Source organism: Crinia signifera, chromosome 3, assembly GCF_055691185.1.
Source record: "Crinia signifera chromosome 3, ASM5569118v1, whole genome shotgun sequence".
Lineage (NCBI taxonomy): Eukaryota > Metazoa > Chordata > Amphibia > Anura > Myobatrachidae > Crinia > Crinia signifera.
Window position 1 is genome coordinate 138,189,692 of NC_139219.1, and position 24,100 is coordinate 138,213,791.

Consider the following 24,100-nt stretch of genomic DNA (forward strand, 5'->3'; position numbering starts at 1 on the left):
TGGCGAGGATGGCTTATTTTCGGTGAGGAAAAGCCATCCTCGCCGTCCAACCCCTCTCGCTGTATTCAATGTTTGGGAGAGACCCTCGCTTTCAGAGTACAGGGAGGATGCTGCATTTTGTGGTGAGCCCCACCATTTTAATAGGGACACTCGCCCTTTCCACCTCGCTAAAAAGACCAGCGAAGTGGAAACGGCAAGTGAAGGGGATGGCAGTTGAATAATCTGACAGCAAGCTATCAGCACTGCTCACCATCATAGCTCACCGTCAGAGCATTGAATACACCCCATAGTGTATGCCCAGTGGAGGTAATGCTGGAGGGGACCATTGAGGTAAGAATAGTCACCTAGATCTATTGGGTTTTTTAACATCAGCATTTCTCTCTCAGAGGGGGAGATTCTCTAAGCTAAAAATGCGGTAAAAACCCCATTATCGGGGTTTTAACCGCATTTTGGGATGCTGTAAGCATCCCCGCCGGGTTACCGCGGCGGGGGGGCATCGCCAGAAAAATCTGGCGATGCCCCATAGAAGCCAATGGGCTTCTAACGCATCCCACCGCCACCCCGCAATGACCCCCGCCGCTTTGCACGGACCCCCGCCGCCACGCATCGCCCCCTCCCCCCTCACCTGTGTCCGGGCAGCACAGAGCTGTGCTGCCCGGACCTGTGACCTCTTCCCTGCACTGATCCTCTTCCGGGTGCAGGGAGGAGGAGAGCCCAGCGCAGCAGCAGCAGCGCCGGGTGTGGGAGGGAGGGGGAGCCGCCGGGACCTGCTTGGACCCGGGCGACTCTCACCGCAAAGGACAGCTCTTAACGCAAGAGCTGTCCTTTGCTATAATTATCGCATATGTTTGAACATTTGCGATAATTATAAATGTGATGGGCGGCGAAGGGGGGGCGGAGATTCTTAGAGAATCTCCCCCAGAATCCGTCGGTATGCTGAGAGCCAGGATAACATACTCAACCCTGTAGACAGGATACATTTTTCCCAACCTTTTTTTTGAGCTACTGTAAGATTAATACAATATTATGTCTCAGAAACCAAACAAAATAATGACTCATACAGTATATGAGGTAGCAGAAACTCATTTAGCTTCAACAGATGTATATGAAAAAAAGCAACTATACCCAAACACAGTTGGCTTGGAAACTGAATAAAAAGGGCAAAATCAATCATTTCTATGCATTGGTGAGACTATTTAGCCTGAGATCAGAAATAATTAGCCATTATAATAGAACACATTGTTACACATTAACATATAAACTCTCTTTATATACTGTAGGTGTGACATCCGGGGAGTAAGAAAACAGACATCCAGTGCATTACTAAACTACTGTTATTTACTTTTGCACATCATTTACTGTATATTGATTTATCATCAGGTACTAGCAATGAATCCAAAAATGCAGGTACAGTATGTGAATTTATAATTTCAAAATAAGGACTAATGCATTTACTATGTGAGAATAAATAATGCACATATTGATTTAAATATACACAGTAGCATACAGTATTTGTATGTTCCCCACCCACATTAATGATTCTGAAAACTACACATAACACACTTTTTGGATCACGGGGGGCCTCCGTCACCACAGTGCGATGCTAACCGCATATGTTAATACATATGCGCTAGCATCGCGGTGGCCGGGAGGCGATGTATATTAACCACAATGGCGTGGGAACCTCCGTCGATCCGGGTTGGGAAATCAGCACGCAGTGGGCACTGGAAGGTGGTGAGAACAGGGGGAGGGGTAGGCAACAAGGGAGGGGCTGCCCATAAGTTCTGTGGTGGGTTTTTCTCGGGCAGGACAAACCTGCGCTGATAGGTTTGTCCTGCCCCAGAAAAACCCACCACTCAAGGGGTTAATACATCCAGCCCAGAAAATCAAAATTTATGGCTTCAGAAATTAAAAGGTAAATGTAAAGTTTTGAGATTACGGGCATACAGTATTTATCAAGTGGAGAGAATCCTTTTCTGCACTCAATAAAGCGGTTGTAGCCATAGACAGTCTCTTTTCTTATTTAACAAAGACAATCCCGAGATTCAGGATTGAAAAACAATCGGTATTGCCAGGCTTAAAGTATGGATTACTGTAGGGATCAATGAGTGTGGATGTGGGGAGCTGTCATGAAGGGTGTAGGGAGATGCAAGTGAGTTTAGGGAGCAGTGAGGAACGATGAGTATAGAGAGCAGCGAGGGAGGGTGGGTGTAGGAAGCAGTGAGGGATGGTGGGAGCATTGGTGTAACTATAAATCTAGTAAGATGTCTAGCATCTGTCTCCTTCTATGCGGTGGCCATTGTTGGAGGAACATATTTAGCAAATTTCATGTGGATGGCCAGACCGCATGGAATCTGCATAACACAGGCACCGGTGCTGCCAAAACGGGGAACTATTGCTGCACCACTGGATAGGAGTAGCAAGCAGTGAGGAAGGGTGCAGGTCACAGTGCGGAAGGGTGAGAGTATAGAGTAGTAAGTTTGGGTGTGTGGGGGAAAAAGACAGATGGATGTAGGGAGTGTGTACATGGCACTTAATATTAGGCAGGCAGCCATAGAGACACAATAAGTGCCGGTGGCAATTCAATTCAGAGCTAGCAGTCTGGCAATCAATCAGGAGCCACTGCTTCAGCCGCTCCCCTGATTGGCTGCCTGTAAGTTAGCCCTGTCTGTGTGTCTATGGATGCCCAACCAAGTGCCATAGACACCACTTCCATTTGGGCTGCAAAGCCAGACAGTGTCTGAGCCTAATGCTCAGTGCTGTGAGTGTAATCAAGTGAATCACAGGATTGTAGGCTCCAATCCTGAAATACTGGAATCAGCTTCCCTAGATGGTAGAGATCACTAAGGCTCTCCAGTGAAAGTGCTTTAGTTTGCATGGGGAAGCTTATTTAACTGCAATACAGGGATAGTGATAGCAGCATTGGGAAACATGAAACAAAATTTTTTCCTTAATAAAGCATTTTTTTTATATTTAAATATTTTTATTACTTAGTTTATTTTTTATTTCTTTAAGCCCAAAATGAACATCCAGTTTTACTGCTCAAATGTGAAACTATAATACCAGATCACACATGTGCAGAGGTTCCCTGAACATCACTTTACCCTATTTACACCAGTATCCCGGGTCTGAACCGCTGTTTGGAACACCGTTCCAATCAAGGTCAGACCTGGAAAATTACCCCATTTACACTGCGTGCTGACCTGGGATATTCCCGTGTTGGCACCTTATGCAGTGCCTTTGAGGCTGGCACTTAGAGATTTCAAGCGCTGGTCTTGAGTCTGCTGATGCTGCCTCAGTCTCGGTTCCTGTGTGGGGGAATGGACACAGCAGCCATGTGTCTTGCATCCATTCACCTTCACCCAGGCACCATTACTGTCTGCTTAGCAGGGCTTAGAGGTGTGAGCCCTGTCCCCCAACCTCCGGACTGACCACAAAATGCTGCAGTTGGGAGGTATAGGCTCTCTATTTGCTGTAAACGAGTCCCATTCACACTGCCCCTGAACCCGGGACTTACCCGTGTTCAACCCTACTCGTTTCCTGGATTGGATTGCCAGGTCTTTGGACCCAGGTTATGTTTGGGGGGGGGGGGGGGCATTTAAACTGAGGTCCGACCCCAGGTTGACCCTACAATAGCCTGGGCCATTGAGCAGTCTCTAATGGGTATCATTACCTATTTTCTTATAAATCAATGTTAAACTATATTTTCTATCACTTAGGTAAGAAGTGATAAATCATCAGTGTTATACCTCTGTTTAATGCCTTATGGAGCCTACACCTGATTCCCTTACATAGATCTATGTGTAGGGCCCATAGTGATGCGTGGCCCCGTACGACGCTAATTAATATCCAGCATGCAGGATAAATCTAGTTAATCGTTGGTCAGGAGAACACTGGCCCTGACAGATTGCTCAGCATGCATCGCTGACACATTGCTGTATGCTGCGCGTTCTGAGCAATGTGTCTCCATGTGTGCAGGCCCCATTAGTAAAGGCAATGAGTTCAGACTGTTTATCTACATGTCTAGCTATGAAGTTATTCTCAGCACATCTGCAAAACAATTAAGCAGAGATGAAGTTTGCCTAAGGGCTAAAGGACTCCAGCACCCCCCCCCCCCCCCCCCCCCCCAATAAATTCTACCATTGCCCTGTGAGCCGCCAGTCCCACACTTTGTGAATTAGCAGTGGCTTCCTATTGGAATCACTTTCTGATAATCAAAGGTTAGACAGGCAGTCCCAGGGAGACTCCCCTCCAGGGACTTCTAGATTATTGCCATTAACAGAGAGTGCTTTTAATAGGAAGCCTCTTCTGCTTGTATTCTGTCAGCCATATTTGGCTTCTAGGCAGTTTTTTTCTGTGCATGTATTGGTGCCCACACATGGTGAGATGTTTGCTAGGTGTGATTTGATCTATACAATGTGTGCTATGCGATTTGAACTTTATACGCTGTGCTATTTGAAATACATAGGATTTGGACTAGACTACAAGATGTAGTTTAAATATGTAAAGTACATATCGCATGCAATTCCTTACACAGGGTGCGATTTAAACTAGACTTGATGCACTGTAGTCTAAAATACCTTCCTGCACATACTATTTTGCCTTGTGATGTGAACTACACAGGAACGTGCATCACAAGGCAAAACAACCAGTGCGATTTTAACTAAAAAGTTCCATAAATATGTGAGAATTGCACCGTTCGTGGGCACGTTATGGGTTTTGATTGTGTGGGCTTTAGCCCCATTTTTTTATCATGCATGTGCAATGGATTGGAGTCGGACCACGGCTATATAGTTCAGTACAGTTGGAACCTTCACTGCAAATGAGGAATTATATATGTATACTTTTTTTTCTAATATTCATCTAGAGATGCAAATCTACTTGTTATTTTACCTTTGTATTTGTCCAGTGGATATATTATAGGTATAGGAAAGAAACCACTTGCCAGTTTGCTAGGTATTGCAAAGCATTTGTGGAACTCAGCAGGAGCAGGGCACAGCTGGCCTAAGAGGCCGTCCCAGTATAGGATGTAAATGTCACATGTCTGGCCCACATCCTATTCTGCAAGGACTTTCTTTTACATGGTAAACCATGCCGCTGCTGAGTCCCCAGGCTGCAACAAGAGAAATACTGAGATACAGCCAGACCTCCTGTTTTCGTAGCCTCCATAGAGTCTGCTTGCAGAGTTTAGTTTGTATGCAGAGGCATTGTTTATATCTATTTCCCATATTCACATTAGAAACAGCTCACTCACTGATAATTCCATCATGTTGTTCTGACAGTCTCTTGGCAAAACAGTTGATAAGTTAGTTTTCCTAGAAAGATAACTCTCCAACACAAATTATATAGGACTCAAGACCATTGTACTAACTGTACTAATAGTAGTTACATGGGATTTGATCTTGGCATTATTTTCTAATAAATTCCATATCTAAATCATGTACTAATATTTGGACTGTGCAATGTATTACAATACAATCAACATGTACTGTATTTACAAATAAAAAACCCGATAAATCACTGTATAATAATAATAATCACTTTTTATTCATTATACTGCACAGGCTCTGTAAATAAATAGGTTTAATGACTTTTTTTTGCACAGCCAATCTTAAGTACATACCTTAATTAGTCATACTTGCCTGCCCTAAAGTAGGAAAAGTAAACGAAGTGCTCAGCCCTAGCTGGTGTGGTGAGATGGAGTAGATATAAGTGCTAGTGCAGACAATAAAGCTAACTTATAATGTACAGATGCAGATATACAACATAACAATAATTTGTGATGTGTACAATAGTGTGTCTTAAATGTGTAAAAAGTACAAACAGTAACAAATACAAAGTCCCATAGGGGGTTATTCAGACCTGATTGTTGCCCTGCGATCAGGGGTACCCCATCCAGCCAGAGTGAAATCCCACCCCGTGCAAGCCTGCAAACTGCTGAGCCCTCTAATGATTTTTACACTGTGCAGTGGGAACGGGGCCAGAGCAGATATTACTCACACCCTCCGCTCAAACGTCTGCATTTTACCTGGCACTTCCAGAATACCGCTGACTTCCTGTCAATCAACTAGCTGGTGATCAAAACATTAGCAGGATGTTATCCGTATGCATGTGCAGTCTATCGATAATCACCCGGTCTATTAATTTGCAGCCATGCAATCAGGTCTGAATAAACCCCATAGTTATATGAAAAAGTTCAGGTGTCTGCACTGGGGCCAGAGAGTGTTATAGAAGATCAATCCTGGGTAGGTGGATGAGACAGAGGGGCGGCATCCCACACCCCTGTATAGGTGTCTACCAGTGCCTCATTGTAGGTGTTATGTTGTACAGCCCAGACAGATGTAGAGGTTAGGGGGCAGGAACTAGAAGTCACTGCTGATGGTCGTCCTGTTATGGTGCTTCTGTGGGGTCTCAGTCCCACCTTTGTTGGATGGCAACTCATACTTTTGCCCAGGCTGCTTCCACTGATGCCAGGATTTGTCTACCCCAGATGGTGCCTTGTGGGCTTGACCAGCACCTGAACTGCACCATCAGTGTAAGCAGGCCAGGCAAGAATACAAGAGGTGCTATCCAACAAGGATCAAAACCCCACAAAAGCACCATAACTGGACAACCATCATCAGTGACTCCCAGTCTTCATTCCCCCCTCTGACCTCTACATCTGTCTGGGTTGCTTGCAAGGCTGGTGAGAGGGTTCTTATCATCCTAGGCAAAACTTCAACCTACTGCCCCCTGAAGTAGCCACTCCTCATCTAATAGGTAATGTTCAGCTACTGCTACTACTACTGCAAAACAAAAACAAAACTGTGCAAAGAATTCATTAATATAATAGAATAAATTAGTATTTATTAAAAAGTGGCAGCATGGGCTGTCTATCAGCCACCGCTGGTGTCCAAAAAGGGGCAGGCATTTAAAGTACTTTTTAATTGTCTGGCCAGACAGGACTTTTATTACAAATACTATACCACCAACCTTATTTGTGACTACTAATAAAGTGCAAACAGGATCAATTACATATTAACAGGATCAACTGTATGTATAATCTAACAAGAGCATTACACCTATACTAACCAGGTTTAAAGCAAATGCATGGTGCAGTATGGAAACTAATTGGCTTCCAACAAAATGAACCATAGAATGTCTGTGTGTGTGCATGTAGATGTGGTAGGGAATATAGATTGTAAGCTCCACTGGGGCAGGGACTGATGTAAATGTTCTAATATTCTCTGTAAAGTGCTGTGGACTATGTGTAAGAAACTGTTAATAAATAAATAAGGGATATAGAGCAAGTCATTAAATCACACGTCTGATGCTATAAAACTGTATTTATAATAATAATAATAATAATTTTATTTATATAGCGCTCTTTCTCCAATAGGATAGAATGAATGTAATACAGTACAGAAAAGCTTTTCATAAACAATACTTAAGGGACTGAAGAAAACGCTTGAGTAAATAGGAAGGTCTTGAGTCTGTTTTTGAAGCATTCTAGAGTGGGGGTCTCTCGAACTGTGCGGGAAAGTGAGTTCCATAAAGTCGCAGCTGAATGGCTAAAAGCTCGACCCCCAGATGAATTACGGGAGATCCTAGGTACTGCTAAAAGTCCTTCATCTACAGACCGCAGTAATCGGGTGGGACAGTATGGAATCAGAAGCTGCTTCAGGTACCTTGGGCCTTGGTCATGTAGAGCTTTGAAACTCAGTAGATTGATCTTGAAAATGATTCGCCATTTTATTGGCAGCCAGTGAAGGGAGTAGAAATGGGAGTAATGTGGCTAGAGCGGGGCTGTTTAGTTAACAGCCTGGCAGCTGTGTTTTGTACCAGCTGTAATCGGTGCAGTTCTTTTGCTGGTAGACCAAGGTAGAGGGCATTGCAGTAATCCAAACGAGATGATACAAATGCATGTAAGACTTTTGACAGGTCTTCAGATGGGATTAAGTGTTTGATTCTGGCTATGTTCCTCAGATGAAAGAGTATTTGATTTTGCTGATATCTGATGTTTAAGTGTCAATCCACCATCTAGTACCACGCCAAGATTCCGCACATGATCAGAGTTTTGTAATTCTGTACCCCCAAGTGTCAGTCCAGTTGGGTGGCTGTGCTGCAGTCTTGTCCTTTGATGTTGAGGTCCAATCATAAGGACCTCTGTTTTATCAGGATTCAGTCTCAGCCAACTGGCACTCATCCATTCCTGGAGCTCAGCTAGACAGCCATTTAGGGTTGCTATTGGGTTTACAATGCCTGGAGCAAAGGACAAGTACAGCTGTGTGTCATCTGCATAGCAGTGGTAGACAAGGCCATGGTGCCTAATTATTTCACCCAGTGGCAGCATGTACACTGCAAAAAGCATGGGGGATAATATAGAACCTTGTGGGACACCGCATGGCAATGGCACAGATGAATTTATTTGTATTATTTCTGTTTATGTAAACATTTATATATTTATCCAAACTTTGAATATTTATAAGACATTTCCGGTATTGGAACTACAGCACCAGACCTCATTATTTTCTGCTACTACTACTACTCCCAGCAGGCTCTGATACATTTGTCTCAATAGCATAGTTTTGTATAACACACTTTGGGGCCGATTCTGGATCACGTTTAGTGATCCGTGTTCGGCCCCCTGCCCCATGGTCTGGGTTTGTACATGCGCATTTCTGCAACTCCCCAGCACCCACACTGCATCCGGAGAGCTGTGTCATCTGTGCCCACCGTCTGACCTGTCATCTGCGCCCACTTCCTGTGTGGATCCCCGGCCTGCACAGAGGACCGGCAACCCAGGGTGAGTACTCTCCAGCGCCAACCCACCACCTGCCCACCTTTTGCCCCCCGCCTCCTTCCCACACCAGAAAATGCAGGGACTTTTCTGGTGTCAAAGGGCCCAACCCGGGAATGCCCCAGCATGATCCCTGGGCCGTATTCCCGGGTGGGTCCCCGCATTTTCTGGTGTGAAAGGGGTATGAATGTACTTACAGGTGTGCACTACAAACACGGCACACCACCTAAATTAACCTGCTCCTGACTAGATCCGTCTCCCGGTAAATATTCCTTCATTGTGCTGCAATGCAATAGTTATTGCCCATAGCAGCCATGTGCAAAAATGCTAAAGAAGAGTTAAAGCTAGAATCCAATTGGCTGCTGTAGGCATCACCATTTATATTTTGCTTGAACTTGTTTTATACTTTCTGATGAGAAATCATTATTAAATTACATGTATCTTGCTAAACATGCTAGAACAATGGTGTCCGACCTGTGGCTCCTAAAACACATCTGTCTCTTTTCTTAATGACATGTGGCTCTCGTAAAAGTGACACTGCTGCATGCAACCTCTGGCTGTGCGATGCTCGGCTGTGTGCTGGCTCCCGCACCCGTGGCATTGCCTCTTGCCTTCTCTGACTGTGCGCTATTTTGCTGTGTGCTCAACGTGATGTCATAAAGTCACATTGCGGGAGGCGCATGATGTACCCAGCGTTAGGGAGCTGGAACAGAGACCACGATGGATGAGAGGCTGGGTGTGGTGGCTGGACAGCAGAGTGGGTGCCATGGTCGTATGGCCTATCGGGTATGCGGCTGCAGAGCTGGTGTGGAGGCTGTCTACTTACCTTTGTAAGTCATTTTATGCAACACAGAAACAAGTGAAATGAAAACATTGATCTGTTCTTACAGACACACATGTGAGAGAATTACTGTGAGTAGCTTCAACCGCATATGAGTCAGAATTTTAAATAAATTATTGAAAACAAGGATTGTCAAAAGTCTCACTAATAAGAAATTACATCAATGTGAAAAGGTAATAATTTTTTTGTATTGGGAAGATTACCTAAATTGTGCATTTTCAATGTGCTTGTATCACGCCCAGCCTAACAAAAAACTGAGGTTTGCTACAAGGTCTTGCTCCTACAAACATCATTCCGAAGATGCAAAAATGGGGCATGGCCTTGTGGGAGATCGGCCACGCCCATTTTCTGCATTGTATCCGTATTTGCCTTACCAAAACATATTTTGTGTCTCATTGCCTCTGATTGGTTGGCCACCCCTGTGCTAGATCCTGCAAGGGAAGTATAACAAGTACTGTCAGGCATATCACTGCATATATGCAGACATACAGCACAGTATGTTATTTTTGTCTCTATAAATCGAAATTTAGTGAAGGAGAATAAGGAAACATTAATATCTCACTAGTCTTCAGAACCGTAGATATGTGTTACTGTCTATTAAGGATAATGACTGCAGTGTAAATGAGAATATACTGTGTAACTTCCATAGAGGGGTCAATGACCAGCAGCATGTACTGAAGGAGGCACTTTGAAGTGAGGATGATAATTCTTTGAACTGTAAAGTGATATAAACAGCACATTGATCCTGCATACATCATAGGACCTATTCTAGCAAGACATAGATAAACAATGTTGGAATGGCTTCCTCTTTCCAGAATTAGACTGTAATTGCTACTTAGTTGTCTGTAGGTTACATTTTTTCCACTGTCTAGATGTAGTATCATAGGAGACTTTATCATCATAAAATATATATAAAGAAATGCGGAACATAAACATATTTTTACATTGACATGCTAATACAGAACTTCCAACTCAGAGTCTGTATTGTCTTAATTTCATTTAAGAGATTAAGTGGCTGATTTATTAACATTATTTATACTAAAATAATGTGAATAATATGAATTATTTTAGTATCATATTAATGCACTAAAAGGACTTTTGAGCAGTTTTCATGAAAAATTGCCTCAAACCATTTAATTCACATATTTTAGTAAGCAACAATTTTTTTTTGTATATTCAGCAAGATCACATTTCCCATTATAAGTATGGGAAATGCGATCTGGCTGAATATACTAAAAAAAATTGTGAAAGAAAACTGCAGGGAGAACTGTGATAATAAAGCCATCTTTAGCTGTATAATCACAGGGCTCACTGTGAATCCTGGCTTCGGCATAGCTTTCTCAGCCCCTATGCAGAGAAAGCAGGGACAGTGCAAAGTGATTAGCTATTTGGGTCTGATGGACACAGAAGCTGATCACTGTGTATATTTTTTTTTTTTAGAACTGTGTGGGCCACTTGGTTTCATTCTGAAGGGGCCCCTATCCTATTCTAGAGGGTATCCGGACTTAGAATGATTGATTGACTCTAGGTTGACAGTCATGTGGTCGACCAGTAGAGTCAATCTATCATTTATACTATAACCCTTCCAGAGATATCTCTCCACAGCAGTTGTTTATGTTATGTCCCATAGTAGGGCCCTAATTTATTTTCTAAACCATAGTAGTTATGAGGATAAATGTTATACACGCTATAGTAGTGCCCTAGTTATTTTATGAACCATTAGTGCCCTTGTTCCCATTACATCACATTGTAGGGCTGTCATTACAGATATATAATATGACATATAGTGGGAAATTTTATAGGAAGAGAGATTCAGAAAGTGATAGATTTGGTAAGAAATCTCGTTTTTTTTTAAAGCAGCAATCACTTATACTTCAAAATCAAACTGGTTTTGCAGTATAAATGATTGCCGCTTTAAAAAACTGCAGATTTCTTACCAAATCTCTCACTTTTATTCCCTGCACCTATGGTAGATATGCCCTTGGATACTGTCAGCTGATCTTTGCAGTGCCATGTTGGAGGATATTGTTGGGAGTTGGCTCTAATTTAGAATACACAAATAAATGGACCATCAGAGCGGCGATGCCTTACTGATGCTTGTGGCTTACCATATGTTTGTAACTGTGATCTCTGCATCACTATTATAATGTAGGATACGTGTCTCATTTGTAGGTTCATTATGGTCAGTGTGCTGGAGGGAAGGGTGTTTGCAGTGAGCAACATCTTCACAGTTTGCTCTAAGGTTGCAGGCAGAGGTATAGCATGTAAAACATGTGCTCTGGGTGCTATATGATCTATGGGCCACCAAGACTAGTGTAATTCTTTCAAATATCTATCTATCTATCTATCTATCTATATATATATATATATATATATATATAGCGTTTAAGAAGAAGCGTCACTCCAGGTTCTAATTCAATATACTTTTACTGCTTAGTCAACAGTGTTTTGGGCCGGAGCCCGTCTTCAGGACATACACGGTCCGGCCCGAAACACTGTTGACTAAGCAGTAAAAGTATATTGAATTAGAACCTGGAGTGACGCTTCTTCTTAAACGCTATTTGACAAGCGCTGGCACAGCCAGCGATCAGCGGGCACCCAGGTCAAGCTATCCAGTGGAGCAGGGGCAGGTGAGGAGTGCCGGACCTATCTCCATATATATATATATATATATATATATATATAGATAGATATAGATATATATATATTCCTTTTCATTACTCTTTGAGTAGCAACATACATGAAAAGGATGGCTGAGTTGAATTGGGTAGCTTTTCAGCAGGTTTATGGCTGGCAGCCAGTTGGTATACTTCTGATAAGAATGCTCTCATGCGGACCAGTGGCAGAGGGGCTGGGTGCAGTGGAGTAGAGGATACAAGTGAAATGAATTCCCTAAGCATTTTGTCACCATCAAAGATTCACTGGATAAAAGTTATGTTATTTATGTATTACTATTTATCTAGTGGAGCATTTTACAACTGAACAGGACAGTAATAAAACATGTTTATTAACTCACAGATTGGACCCTATGGGCCCTACACACGTACCGACGTGTGTAGGGAGAGCATTCTGAGTAATTCGGCTTCGCTCAGAACTCTCAGGTTGTCAGCACACAATGCTAAGCGAGGTGTCAGGGGCAATTTTCTCCATTGAGAACACTGGGCCCGACCGATTAATAACCTGTGTGCAGGTTATTAATTGGTGGAAGACAAAGTCCCACGGGGCCGGGCATTTAAATCACTGTGTGGTCTACACACACAGCCAATTTCAGGCATTTTCTGAGCAAATTAGTAAAAAATTATGTAAAATCGCTTAGAAAATGCTGGAAAGTCGGCCCGTGCGTAGGGTCCATTATAATTTATAGGATAATTACTTTGTCCAGAGACCCTCCAGATCAACTCACACCCCACGTACTTGCTATGATGCCTCAGATTGCTCATCTTGCTCTCTGCACATTAGCCATACCCCTTCCAGCAGAGTTGCTGGAGTGTATGAGGAGGCACTGTAGCACCAGTCCTTGGAATAGAATAGAATATTTTATTTGTCATTAACAAGACAGCAACGTACTGTCAACAAAAGTTACATACAAGCACTTGTACAGCAAAAACAACTAAAACATTTTCCTATTTCAGTGTTGATCATTTAACATGCCAACAGCAGTTGGAAAAAAACTGTTTAGCATGCGCTCTGTGCGTGCACGGACACTTCTGACCCGTTTTTGCGACAGCAATATATCAAAAACCGCATAGTTTGGGTGACTTGAATACCATGGTCCTAACTGTGTGGAGTTTTACGGTTTTCTCCCCCTTTGATGGACACTAGTAGCTTGTCTCTACTGTTCCCAGAACCAGAGATATCAGCCTTCCAGCAGCTGGTTACTGATCCAGCTCCACACACCTGGTATGTAGTTTTATATACTCATTGGCAGATTGCTCTGCCTCCTCAACTCTGATCCCCTAGTCCCCAATACCATTTCGTAGGTGGGATTCTCTAGTTTTTAATTCCATTAAAAGCTAAGAAATCTATTTCCGGAAACTGGAGATATCTGCAGTCAAGCAAGCTGTCCTCCCACCAAAAAATTATTAATAATAAGCCCACTCCACTATACACCCCTCCTCTGCGTATTAAACATCCTCTACCACCCTGGAAGTTATGTATCAGGACCCCTTCATTCAGCCCAATGCCCCCTTCTCCCACCTCATATCCCACCATCTGTGCAGTAAAGGGGTAATTAGTGGAAATTACTGAGCCAGGCCCTACATGCTGAGCGGTTGATATAAAACCCCCTACCATCCGCGGGACATCAAAGCTTCCGCTCATAGCACCCCCCACTCCTACCGCTGGAGGATAGGTAGGGGCCCCAATACATTGCTATGGCCAGGGGTCTACACTGCTGTTATGTGTGTGTGTATATATATATGTGTGTGTTATTCTAGCGCCCTCTGAAACCCCCCTTTCTTTCTCATATATATATTTATATATATATATATATATAAAAGAAAGGGGGGTTTCAGAGGGCGCTAGAATAACACAGCAATTTAGATAAAATAATTGTATTTAATACAAAAGGATTAAGAATGAAATTTCACATGAATCACCCTATATCGGGTGTAACAAATAAACACAAACACAAGTGTTACAACAATATGTCACTTCTGGTGGGTAGATGAATTGCTCAAAAGATGTTCACAAATGTATGCAAAACTCTGGTGGGTTGATGGTGGAAAGTCCAACGCGTTTCGTCATTCTCATGACTTCATCAGGGGCAACTTTATCAGGCACAACAGAGCGACATTCTAAATAAAAAATATATATCCAGATAGAGTTTCTCATAGTTAACCAGATAGGCAAACTCCAACACAATAATGAAGTCCAGAGGGAGTGTGCACAGTGAAAGTGAGGTGGACTCTAGCTGTGCACACTCCCTCTGGACTTCATTATTGTGTGGGCCACTGAGCCTATCACCTTTTGTTTCTGGAGAAAATCAAGCTCTTTTGCTTCTGTTGGAGTTTGCCTATCTGGTTATCTATGAGAAACTCTATCTGGATATATATTTTTGATTTGGAATGACATAGCTGTATCAGTCGCTCTGTTGCTCCTGATGAAGTTGCCCCTGATGAATTCATGAGAATGACGAAACGCATTGGGCTTTCCACCATCAACCCACCAGAGTTGTGCATACATTTGTGAACATCTTTTGAGCAATTCATCTACCCACCAGAAGTGGCATATTGTTGTAACACTTGTGTTTGTGTTTATTTGTTACACCCGGTATAGGGTGATTCATGTGAAATTTCATTCTTAATCCTTTTGTATCAAGTACAATTCTTTTATCTAAATTGCTGTGTTATTCTAGCGCCCTCTGAAACCCCCCTTTCTTTCTCATTTCTATTTCCTGGATCCTATCTAACAGAGGATCCCTCGGAGGTGCTGCTTCCAAAAACTCTCAGCACAGAGAGGGGACCCCCATATCTTGTTATTTATATATATATATATATATATATATATATATATATATATATTGGGGTTTGCGGCTTGGCACTCCTTCTCTTACAAGCAGCTTCCCAGGTGCCCTCAGGATCCAAAAAACAGCGTGGGTGTAACCAGGTATAATCCAGGAGACAGACAGACAGCAGCACTCAATGGGTTTTTGAAAGTGGGTTTAGTGATACTCCAACGTTTCAGGTTGTTCTTACACCTTGACAAAGGGGCTAGTCCCCGAAACGTTGGAGTATCACTAAACCCACTTTCAAAAACCCATTGAGTGCCGCTGTCTGTCTGTCTCCTGGATTATACCTGGTTACACCCACGCTATATATATATATATATATATATAGCAGCGGTTTTCAAATCAATGAAGACAGGAGGCGGCACTCTCAAGAAAACGTGGTCAAATTGTATTAAAGCATCATAGTGAAGAAAACGTGTTAAAAGTCAACAGTTTCGAAGCTTACTCTCCTTCCTCAGGACGACTGACTGCATAACTCAATCAACAGTGTGAAGTGCATATATATATATATATATATATATATATATATATATACACATATATATATATATATATATATATGTTTATGATTATTATTATTTATATACATTTGGTCTATCTATAATACTTTAACTGACCCGGCATATACTGGGTCACCTAAGTGTCCATCTCTGTGCTTTGCTCCGTCCCTCTGGAAACCCCCTTCTGAAAATCCTGCGTTTGCCCCTGGGTGGAGTAACACTTGCATGTATTACTCTGAATGTTATTGTCAATTATTTTACAATAAGCAACGTCCAATGTATTTTTGTAGGTTGTCATTTAAAATACAGCAAATTAATTGAACTTTTACAGATAGGGGTCTATTCTGCTTGCACTTCAAAGCCTTATTTAACTTAACCCTTTGAGTGCCGCCATCTCTGTGAGAGATGTGCAAAATGTCAGCTAAAAATGCCATTGTTGCTCACATTTTTTACATAAATTCAAATAAAAAATGGTGTGTAAAAAAAGATTATATTTCCTATATGAGGTAACCATTACAGGTCATTCTGATGAATAAAAATGTTTGCTTGGCACCTATTTTGACAAATACACTGGCAGGCGAACTATAACAAGTGTGAGGTGCTATAACAGAACCAGTGCACTCAAAGCCCAGAATAGAAGTTTGTTCTGTAGGTCGCTGTTCTTATTGCCTAATTGTGTTGTTTATTTTATTTCAGTAGAGGTTTGTTTTTAATTATTTAATAATCTCCAGCAAATAAGACTGAGAGCCTATTAGAGCCGTAGTTCAAGCTAGTTCACAGCAGGAGTTTCCATTACCCAGTAATATGTTAAAGAAAGGAACTGAAGCCATGGGAATACTAGGCAAGATATGAAATTCTAATAAATAAAAAAACCTATTAAGAAAGACAACAATACTATTACTAGCAAAAAAGAAAAACAATATTAAACATTAAAGCAAAATATCAGATGTCTGGTTTAAATTAAGCGGGGAAAACATTAATCTGTAATTATCCTGAGATGAGATTATTGTTATCAATAATACAGTATTTTCTCATATACTTCAGCTAAAAGAACATGTTCTCAAAAAATATTTGAGATTATGCATAGACTCCCTTGGGGGTCACATGTTGACTCTAAAAGGTCAAAGATATTAAACGTAAGCTCTGTTGCATGAAATTGTGTTTATACAGCACCAACAGTGTACGCTGTGCTTAGCAGGATCACAGAAAAAGGAAAATATAATAACATTACAAATACTGGAGATAAGAACTGGCAAAATGTGGTAGGGTATACAGCACCCAAGAAGCTTAGAATAATATTAGGTCACCATTCAGCCAGGCTTAAAACTATGAACAGAATGTTGACCAAAATACCTTACAAGCAGTGTTCCCTCTAAGCTGTGCGCACGTGCGCGCGCACACACCTTGACGAGCGTGCGCACAGACATTACAACTGAGCGCACAAAGCAGCAGTGGTCCCTTTTTGCAGTTGTGGACTCAATTAATGTGTGTTTCACCCACAACTACATTGTGTACTGTATTTTGAATGTTTAAATGTTTAATATCATTTTGAAGTAAAGTTAACACAAATGCTGAACGTCATTTTCCAGTTATATATAAGTGACGCACAAAAATGTAAATTTCATTCCAAAGTTGCACAGCCAAAATCTTTTGCCGCACACAGCCTTCGTAAAATTAGAGGGAACATTGCTTACAAGCCATCAACACAACACTTTACTGAAGAGTAATTATTTGAATTCACTTCCAAAAACTGTCCAGTAAAACTATAAACTATCTAAACTTCAAGATTGTAAAATAATATTTCCAGTTTAACTATTAACAGTTTTGTGTGTGTATATATATATATATATTTGCCATCCTTATGGAGACCATGTCCCTTTCAGGAAGAAACCAGCACTGGACTAGATACTTTTGCAGAAAAAGTTTTTATATCCAACTCAGGGAAATGCTTTAAATTGGCATAAATCCGGCTTATCACAGCATGTCACCACTTTGTATGGAACATTTAGTCCCCACCCTCAGGCATACACATATACGTTACTGTGAGTAGATCTTCAAGCCAGGATCTGTACTCGGTCCCCGATGGACCGTTTCAGTGCCTTGCGCACCTTCTTCAAGGGAAATGAGCTGACCCAGAATGCCAAACATGCATGTTTGGCATTCTGGGTCATGCGAACGGCCTGTGGAAATAAAAGTATCAGGATTTAATTGCAGGATGGTCTCGCGCATGTGTACTGTGATCCGTATGCATGTGCAGTTGATCGATTATCACCCGGCCTGCGAATGCTGCTGTGCATTCAGGTCTGACTCAGGCCCACAGTGCCTGATTTGGATTTGTACACAAACCCAATGGTTTATATACAAATCCAGTGGTTAGTGGACTGTGCATGCACATAATGGGGGAAATTTACTAAAGGAAATTTGTAAAAAATAGGTGTAAAAATAGGTGTATTTGTATCCAGAAATACCCTTATTTTTGACATTTACTATCCCGAAAATACGGCAATTTGTATTCGTATTGATAGCACATCAATACGAATACGAATTGCCGTATTTCCGAGATAGTAAATGTCAAAAATAAGTGTATTTCTGTATACAAATACACCTATTTTTTACACCTATTTTTTACAAATTTCCTTTAGTAAATTTCCCCCAATGGGTCTTGTGGGTACACTCACAGCCACAGCATGATTGACATTCCGGAGTAGGGATTGCAGCTAGCTCCGTTGTACAAAACAGCTGACTGGCACAGCACCCAGATCTTGCAGATGTATGCATAAGCTAGCTAAAGCTGTGTACACACAGTTCAATTCAGTGTCATTTTTTATTTGACTATATAGTCCAAATCGAATAAAAAAATGGCACTGACTGAAACAGTGTTAACTGCATTCGATGCGGCCCCACGGCATCGGGATCGAAAGCAGAAATAGACTTAGCAGGCTAGATCAAAGACATTGCAATGCTGATCAATGCAGCATCCCCCCTCCCTCGCCCCAGGTGCTGTCCTTGTGCTGTCCTCCTGCCATCATTCCCTCCATCCTGTGTGATGCTGGCGCCCGCCGGTTCCCAGCAGCCATCGAATCGGTATCACCAGCCACCGGGTCGGGCTATGCGTACACGGCATAACTCCCAACATAACAAATGTCTCCGGCTGCATTTGTGTTTTATATGTATGTAATCGTATAGCTGCTTCTCTGTAGCTAATTGAATATGCCCTGTTGTGTACACAGCACACAATTTACTGTAAGCTGGGAATAAAGTGAGTTCTTGCCAATGCATCATATTCTTCAGTCATTTAGTTCTGGTACAAAAATTCCTGAATAAGAGATATTTTTATAGAATGGGTGATTGTCTAATGAATGTCTTCTTTACACTTCATATTTTTTGTTGGTATATGTCATTCAGATGCTCTCTGTATTGTGTTTACTGAACTGCTTTACCAATGTTCCTTGATGAGTTGCTTTTTGAACTGTATGGCAGTCACCAGAGGGGTTTTTGTACTGTATATTTACTAGAGATGTGCAGACTCAGATTCCAGAGATCCGAGCCCCCACGGACGTCATCATTCCGAGCCCGGTTCCGAGCAGCACTCTGAGATTCCCACCTGACTCGGTCCGTCCGCGTGGGCAGAACGTCATCACCCGGCGCCGGAATTCGCAAGGCTTTAAATAGTGGCTTCTGTGCCCGCCATCTTCACTCCAGTCTAGTAGTTGGCTGGGAGAGCGTGTGTTGGTGCTGCTGCTGGGGCTTAAACTTGAGCTTGTGCTTGACCTTGAACTCAATATTTTTTATTCGCTGGGGCTGTCTTTCAGTGCTGCTGTGTACTCTGTTCTCCTCTCTGCTTAGGGTGGGATCTCCCTAGCAAGGAGGACAGTCCAACTGTGTACTTGTAGTACTGCTGTCTCCTCTGTGCTGGGGCCTACCTCTGGTGCTGTGCTGTAATATTATATATTATATTAATAATTCATTATATTATATATAAAGTCCACTGGTGCTGCCTGCACTGAATCTGCCAGTATTATTTACTCAGTCCACTGTTGGCACTGGCAGTGCTACTGCCTAAGTGTACCTACCTAGTACATACTAGGCTGCTATATATAATTTAATTAAAAAATAATACTTATGCTGCGTGGGACTGTAAAAAATAATTCCATGCTGCTGGTGCACTGACGTGTGCCACTGCGTGCCAAGCAGTACCTAATAATAAAATTAATTATTATAAATTCTGCTGGTGCATAATAGTCTGCTACTAGTGCTGTGTAACTACCTTTTGTGGTGGCCACTGGCAGTGCTACTGCCTACCTACCTAGTAGTTTCGGTACTTCTGTACTTTCAGGTCGCCAGCATGGCGCCGCGCGTCAGAGTTCCCTTGCGGGGCTCGCTTCGCTCGCCCACGCTGCGGGCTCGGTGGCTCGCTACGCTCGCCACGCTAATTAAAATCAACTCCATGCCAACATGGATAGTGGAGGTATGAACTATCCATGTTGGCATGGCGTTAACTTAGTTTATTTTACTTAGTTAGTGGCGAGCGTAACCCGGAAGTACGCGCGGCGCCATGCTGGCGCCGTGAAAGTAAAGAAGTACCGTAGTTTCTATACCTACTAGGCTGCTATATTATTAATATTTAATTAATTAATTATATATTAGCATAGTTATCCAGCTACCTCGGTGCAACCTTTTGCCCTAAAAACAATATTGTGAGGTGTTCAGAATAGAATGGAAATGAGTGGAAATGAATGTTATTGAGGTTAATATAGCGTAGGAGCAAAAAAAATAAAAATTCTGCGATTTTAGCAGTTTTTATGCTTTTTAAAAAAAAAATCAGAACCCAAAAGCAAAAAAATCCAAACACAAAACGTTTAGGGGGTGTTTTGGCAAAACCCATTAGAACCCAAAACCTCAAGGTAATCAGAACCCAAAACACAAAACACGAAAAGTGGCTGGTGCACATCCCTAATATTTACTAGGATGTTGTCAGTACTGTATGACTGTCACTCGGATGCTTTTTGAACTTTTAAGTGGTCTATATTATTGTATGAAAGTCAATGGTATGCTGCCTATACTTATATGAGGTTGAGGTATCCTGTTCTGAGGTGCAATATTAGCACCACTAGTTAGTGGCAGAACTACCAAGAAAATATCAGTACATTTTACACTAAAACATAACAAATAATAATAGGTGGGCCCCCCCAGTTCCAAAGTGCTTCAAAAAATGTATTATACACAGAAATTTCAATTTAAACATGAGTGCAATATGTCCTTTTGGATTTTCCATAGATATTAGTAAATCCTTGGTGTGAATCAAGAAAGTGATTAGATTCACACCAACAACTCACTAACAATTAAACACAATTCAAAAGGACATATTTTATTAATTTTTTAAATTAAAATTTCTGTGTATATTGCATATTTTAGAGCACCTTGGAACTGTCTTGAGACCCACCTTTTATTATTCATAATGGTATGCTGTCTTTATGCTGTGATGGTCACTGGGATGAGTCTTTACTGCATGGTTGCCATTAAGATGCTGTTTGTACAGCATGGCGGCCACTGGAATACTCTTTGTACATTAGTGTGCTAATTAGAATGGTATTTGTCCTGTATGATGGCTACAAGGATGCTGTCAGTACTGTATGATGGACAATGTAATGCTCGATGCCCTGTATCGTGATCAGAAATTTGCTGTCAGTGCAATATGATGGTCACTTTGATGATTAATGTCCTAAGTAAGTACAGTAGGTTACTCTTTAACCAATCCTAGGTCATCATTAATTTCCCAATCTTCACCTAACTACAAACTCTTTCTTTCCTAAATGAATTAAAGAAGATGACAATTTTCTTGGTCTGTCCTACTGCCCACCACATATAGTAGGGGTCCTAAATCCAGATAATTGCCCGAGTTTTCAGATTATTAGACTCAGTCTATCCATAGTTCTTGAATAGAAGTCACTCAATGCTCTTCCAGTGGGCAAGCCATCTCTCAGGAATAGGCAGCAAGCAGGAAATGAGGAATTCCACAGCAGCTGTTTGTTATGTGCTAAGCAGTATTGATTTGGAAAGGGATATACAAAAGTCAACAAAACCTTTAATGTACAACACTATGATGTTGCTAAAATGCCAAAAACAAGTTATATGTGTTTTACAGTAGCATTTACAAAGGCCACCTCTGCTAAGCTGTCTGTGTTAGGGAAATGTGTTTATACAGACTATATAATATAGTGCTCATTACACTGTTGCTTAGCACCAAAAGTATTAGCCTTTCAATGACAAAGTTGCTGTCATCCTACTATAGCGGCTTTAGAGAAGAACGCATTTTGCAATCAAATGTGGGAGAGATGCAAGTAAAATAAAAAAAGAAACAATTGTTCAGACAAATGATCATAAAAATGTCCCCAGCTCAAAAACAGTATAATCCTTCACACACAAACAGTACTTAAGGCACAAAAATGCATATACAATACCTGCTTCCCACGATAGGTGAACGTCTCATTTTACAAACATTATACAATGGGTTAATGCACCATCAGCTGATCAGAGTCATCATTATTATTTCTTATCAGTGCAGCAGCAATCTAGTACGCGCAAGATATATACCTCCTAAAAGTAAATAATACTATTATCACTAATCACAATAATTCGGGGCATTATTGCTGCAAGTGCTTTCAAATTGATTTCCTGTTTACAGGGTATTATTATTATTATTATAATTTTATTTATAAAGCGCCACAAGTGTTTTGCAGCGCCGTACAAAGGAACAATACAAGGAGACAAAGCTTGGCATAACATTGAATAAATAACAAGAATACAGTACAAATAAAGAGCGCCACAGTTCAATACACATTACAGCTTGGATATAAGTAGTGAGGACTCAATCAACATACAACTAGAGGCTAGATGCCAATGATGGAGATGAGTATGCGGACAAAGATGGTCACTGAGTGTTGGAGTATAGGAGAGCTGTGAGTGACATGTGAAGAGAAGAGGGCTTTGACAACAGGAGGGAAGAGGGCCCTGCTCAGAGGAGCTTACAATCTAGTAGTGTAAGGTACTAGTGTTACTGCTTATTTGCTATTGTTACCATTTTCCATGGTATTAATTTTACTACAAGATATAGTATATTACTTTTGCTGTAGAAATTAGGTTTTATTAAATAGTATGACAGAATCTGCAACCATAAGACTTGGTTGTATTTTGTAGCACTTGTACGCGGTATCAATTTTGCAGCATGAAAATACAGATCTTTAGGGAGATATTAATAGGATGAGAGATTCAGAAAGTGAGAGATTTGGTAAGAAATCTCCAGTTTTTTTAAAGCAGCAATCATTTACATAGCAAAACCAGTTTGATTTTGCAGTATAAATGATTGCCGCTTTAAAAAAAACAGCAGATTGCTTACCAAATCTCTCACTTTCTGAATCTCTCATCCTATTACATTTTACCCTTAGTATCTGATGGTCTAGTACCACTCGGAACTGAATTGTGGAGACTAACATGCCACTTGAGTTCACAAGGGAATTTGGGCTTCCTTGGCAGGTGGCATGCAGGTCTTAATCATTTGCCCCAGCTCAGGGCATGGCAGGCTGGCAGCAAAGAAGTAGCAGTTAAATGAAGGAGTACACCTTAGAGTTAACGTAGAGGAAAGACAAGCTGCAATCTGGAAGAAATGTGGTACAAAAACAACGAGCAATAGTGGTCGAATGTGAAATGTCATCCAAGATCAGAGTCATTAGGAAGATTTACAAATAGTAGGCTCACCAGAGAACAAATAACATATGCAGTGGTGGACGTAATGCCAACATCTGAAGATCTGAGCAATGTTTTTTAATCATTTTTTAACTCTTTTTGCTTAAAGGGACATAGCAGGGCCAAGAAGTGGGTAAGGAGTCACAGCAAGCCAAGTCCAACCACAATATTGGGATGAAGAGAACAGGACCATTTCTTCCAGGGCAGAAACAAACAACAATTATATGGCAACTGGTTGCAGACAGGAAGCACCTTATGTCAGTCGGGAGCCTCAATAGCAGTAATCAGGTTCTGGTAATTCGTTAAGGGCATCTGTTCATTAAAACACCTCTTCAGTCCATGGCAATGAAAACAGAATACAAAGAGATTTCTGCTGTGAGTTGTTAATTAAGCCTGTGGCTCAATGCATTGAGTTTGTATAACAAACAAAGAGGATTGGATTACAGGCAGATCCATGACAGGCTAATAACCTAAGTGGTGCATTTACTAAAGGTTCTAACAATAAAAAGAGGTGATATTGACCATAGCAACCAATCAGATTCTGTCTATCATGTTGTAGGCTGCAATACAGAAATTATAGAATCTGATTGGTAGCCATGGGCAAGATCACTGTTTAAATTTTAGAACCTTTAGTAAATTTTCCCCTAAGGATTGCGTCTTATTGCTTTTTCAACAAATAATATATGCAAAAATACTTTATTTAGTCCATATCCTTCCCTTTTTACAGT